At 41.5% G+C, this 4,536-nt stretch overlaps 1 protein-coding gene across 9 annotated transcripts in view; it reads left to right on the top strand.

Annotated features, from left to right (window-relative positions):
* The window catches only part of STAG1 (stromal antigen 1), a 251,543-nt gene that overhangs the window by 159,837 nt on the left and 87,170 nt on the right, over positions 1–4,536 (top strand). The window lies entirely within an intron of this gene.

Raw genomic sequence — 4,536 nt, 5'->3', positions numbered from 1 at the left:
CTGTTGGGTGGGAGCCACAACTGCTGCCTGCCCTCCTGCTGCTTTCACCTGCCATCTCTCCTCCCTCCCACCCCCCAGTGCTGCTTGGTAGGGGTGTGCAAAGCGGGCCCTATTTGGATTCAGCCCGATTCAGGGACAGTGATTCGATTTGTTGATTCATATCACTGTCCCCAATTGGATTCAGTCGAATCCAAATCTGAAGATTCAATGCTGATTCAGAGAATCAGTGATTCGGACACAGGCACAACTTTAAATGTTTTTTCTACATACCTTGAGGTAGCAGGTGCAGCTCGTGATTGCTATGGTGCAGGGGTGGATGGAGCATCCCACAGGAGTGCTGGGTGGCCCTCCACATGCTTGTTGGCAAGCCCAGAAGTGGACTGGAAGTACTTCCGGTCTTCTTCCAGGTCTGCTGGGAAGCACGCAGGGGGCCCCCCTGTGCCCCCCTGACTCGGCGATTGGCCGAAGGGGGACCCTGGGTGCCCCCCACCCAACCCAAGAGGCACCAATCACCGAGCTGGGAGAGGGTGCAGGGGGACCCCCCTGTGTGCTCCACAGCAGACCCAAAAGTAGACCAGCAGTGCTTCTGGTCCACTTCTGGAAATGCAGCCAAGCGCACTGGTAAGCCATTTTTCTATATGCTACCTAGAGGCATGTAGGAAAAACATTTACAGCTGTCTCTATCTCGGAATCTTTCTGAATCGATTCAGAGGGTTCTGATTCGATTTGGAGAGATTAAAGGGTTCTCTGATTCAATTCAGATTCAGAGATTTGGCCACTGAATCAAGCCGAATCTCTGCCGAATCGAATCAGGGACCGAAGCTTTGCACAGCCTTACTGCTTAGCCTCTAGCTCCAACCCAGAATGTGGAGCATGTGATTGGTCCAGGCCCAGCCTAACCTGGTAACAGCAATAGCAGGGCAGAGGTAGTGGGGGTTCAGGCAGCAGCAGGGACTTGATGGGAGGGACAGGTACCAAGGGGTAACTTAAATTCAGAGTCATCTTGGATTCAGGTAAATACAGTAGCCAAGAGTTGAGTCACATTTTTTGCTCTGCCAAAATAGTAGTTCTTAAAATTGATTACAGAAAAAATGTAGAGAAGATACTTGCTTCCTACATTATTACGCTATTGGAGACGTAGCAATCTAAGGCAAAAAAAAGTATCAAAAAGCCTGCTTCCTTCCCATAATATCACCCCTTTGATGGAATTGTGGTAAAAATACAGGGTCAGGCATCTAGGATCAAAAATGTGATTAGAGGATGCAGGACTTCACAGAGGATTTAGGGGTCATGGTGGATAACCTGTCAAACCTGAGTTGCAGTGCAGTGGTATGGTCAAAAAGACTAATGCTATCCTTGTTTAATTAACAAATTATTGAAGGAAAGGTGGTTCAAAGAGGTGGCTTTGGTTTCCTGACACCAAGCTGCCCTATACCATTCCTAGCTGTAGCACCCACTCAGGCAGGGTAAAGAGCTAATTTGTGGCACAGCTGTCAAAAAGGTTGGCCTCCACTCACTTAAAGCAACATGGGGGTTGCTCAGATTATGTGCATGCTCTAAGGGCCTGAGGATTGATGGAGTAGATAGAACTCCACCACACCCTTAACACATGGGCTCTGTGTGTGAGACCTCAGCACGATAATCTGGTGACGGTCTAGCTCTAGGAGCTCTAAAAATTGTAGGGGCACAGCCAAAGCACAAAGCTCACAATGCTTTTGCTTGGCTTTTAAGTTCAAATTACTTCTTTGTTGGGAGAAAAAAAAATGGTAGAATGGATTTTGATCCTACTTTTTAATAATGATTTTCCTTTGAGTCACAGTCCAAGTATGTGTCATCTGAGGCTAAAAGAATTATTGTGAAGAATTTACTGTTTAAAGGCCAGTACTTGACCATGAGCTGTAATTATTTTTGTCGCATTTGAAATGAGTACATTTTAATAAAGAAGCGAGATATTTGGACATATTTCAAAATGTAAGAAAATTAAGTAAGCACTAATATAAATTTAATTCAAATTTTAGAAGGCATTGGTAATTTCCTAGCAAAACATTTCAGTTAATTTTAACTCAATGGTGTTTTATTTTTACAGTGGGTGCATGTACACAAGGCATTTACTGTGCCTTGTCTAGTCTAATTAGCTCCACAGTAAACATCTCATCATCTACACGTGCAAGACTATTAGAGGCCGGATTAAACTAATAAACGCTGCAGCCCAGTAATACTTGTAAATATAAGTACTGTCATGATACAGAGTTTTTTACTCCACAGCACCACATGTGTAGATGCTGATGCAGCTGGCTGGAGCACGAGGGTGCTTTAGTGTGGGGGCTGCCTGATGGCTAGCCCCATACTGAAACACCCTCATCCCCCAGCCAGCCTCTCCACAGCATGTTGAGCTGGGCAGGAGCAGCCTTGGGCCGGCAAGCTGACTCTTGGGAACCCCTGCCAGACAAGGCAGCTCTGACCTGGCTCAGCGTGCTCCAGTTCTGGGCATACATTCGAACGGCGCACCTGGGAGCAATAAAGTGTCGAGCTATAAATTCCGGAGTGTATTGCTTTGTATTATTTGCAAGTGTAGACGAGCCCAGTGAAGAATTAAATATCTTTTCATTTGGAGCCTGGTTCAAATCCTGTTGATATCTACTGGCTTTTATGAAGCTTGGGTAGCCATAAATGTGGGTGCTTTTATGACAGTCTAACTTATGGGAGGGTGGAACTGAAGTCGAACATCTATTTTGAATCAGGTATTACTTTCTGACTTTTTCAGTGGAAGTGAAGAAGCTCTATCCAACGAAGACTGTGAGAATGTTTATCACTTGGTGTATTCAGCACACCGGCCTGTTGCAGTAGCAGCTGGAGAGTTCCTTCACAAAAAGTAAGTTATCCCTTGCCCTGGTATGAAAAACAAATTAATGAGACCCTGATATGAAGAAGTGGCAAGATGGTATATGTTAAGTATAGTCTCAGTTCAGCAAACCAAATAGATGCTTAATTTTAAGCCTTGACCTCAATGGAACTACTCACATGCTTAAGTTAAAGACCTACTTAAGTAGTTTGAAAAATTAAAACCTATGTAATACTTTTCATACTGGAGAATTCAGGTGATTCTCATAGTTTGTCAAGGTACATAAAAGAATAAACACATTGTTGTAGACATTTTGTATTAAAATCTAGTACAACTCCTACCAGATTATCATTATGGCCTCTGATAATATAAAGTGTCGTTATCTCTTTCTGCTTGTTATACACAATTATTGGTTTTATACGTGTTTTATCTGAATCATGTTTGTAAGATACCATTTGATTTCAAGATTGGTAATCTTAAAATTGCCTTTTTTTTCCATCTACTTGAACATCAGAAATGTTGGGGTTTTTTTCTTTTCCTCCATGCTTTTGAATAGCACAAGGGAGCTGCTGTCCACAGATGCTGTAAATTAAAATAGTGCCATAGCAGTCAATAGAATATTATAATATTATTCCAGCTGATGATCTGATCCAGTAGTATTAAGAGTCTGAAGTCTTTTAATATTCATTTCTCCTTCCTCATTTGGGGTTAGGGCATAAAATGGTTTAATATTTTTACACTTTTTACAGCACTTTTATTTGAGAATTTCTTTTAACAGATTTTTATAACAAAAATATTTTTGAATATAAATTTATATAAGCAGCAGTTTACTTAGTGATTTTTATCTACTTACAAGTTTTTATCTAAAGAATGCCCTTGGGTTTTTCCTCCATTAAATATCCTCTTTGACCACTCATGAAAGAGATGATTCTCCTTCAAGCTGTTGTCTACCTGCGCAGTCTCATTTGTGTGTATGTCTGATGCCCTGAGCCTTCAATAGCAGCCTTTTTGCAATGTAGTCCCACCTCCCATTGTGCCACTGTATCAGAAGGATAAAATGAATCGAGGTGACCTAGGAATCTACCAATGAAAGGGAACAGAGGAGTAGGTAATATGTGCTGCCATGTATTCCTTCAGTGTGGGAGCACCAAGGGAGGTGGGGCTAAAGCACACTCACAGGGTAAATTAAGATGAAATATCTCTGATTGCAAATTCAGAATATGAGAAATACCCACATGAGAGATCAAGTATGTGGACAATATATTTCTAACTCCAGTTACTTGGAAGTAATTTCCTTTTTGCACCGTTATGGTGTCAGTCTGTTGGTATGGAAAACCATGTGCTGCTGCAAATTCAGTGAAAGGAGTTTATTCTTTGATGCAGTATAGATCATGGAGAGGTGTTAGTTCTGTTTTATACACTGTACTAAAATATCTTTGATAACTAGTAAATGCAGGCAAACAAACTCATATATATGTGTTTGTGCACATAGACAGATGGAGAGAGAGAGTTTGTCTAACAAACCATGACTATTTAATCCAGGGCAGAAGCCTCTTTTTAAAACAATTTATTATCTTGTATCCAGTTCTTCTGGCTCCATAAACTTTCATACTCCAGAGGTGAACAGAAAAACAGAACTGTTCGACAGTGTTGAGTAAGAAAAAGTTGTTAATATAAATAATATAGCTCTTCTT

This window comes from Alligator sinensis, unplaced genomic scaffold (genome assembly GCF_000455745.1).
Source record: "Alligator sinensis unplaced genomic scaffold, ASM45574v1 scaffold1264_1, whole genome shotgun sequence".
NCBI lineage: Eukaryota > Metazoa > Chordata > Crocodylia > Alligatoridae > Alligator > Alligator sinensis.
Note: the sequence above shows the minus strand (reverse complement) of the source record. Positions and strands in the feature narration are given on the sequence as shown.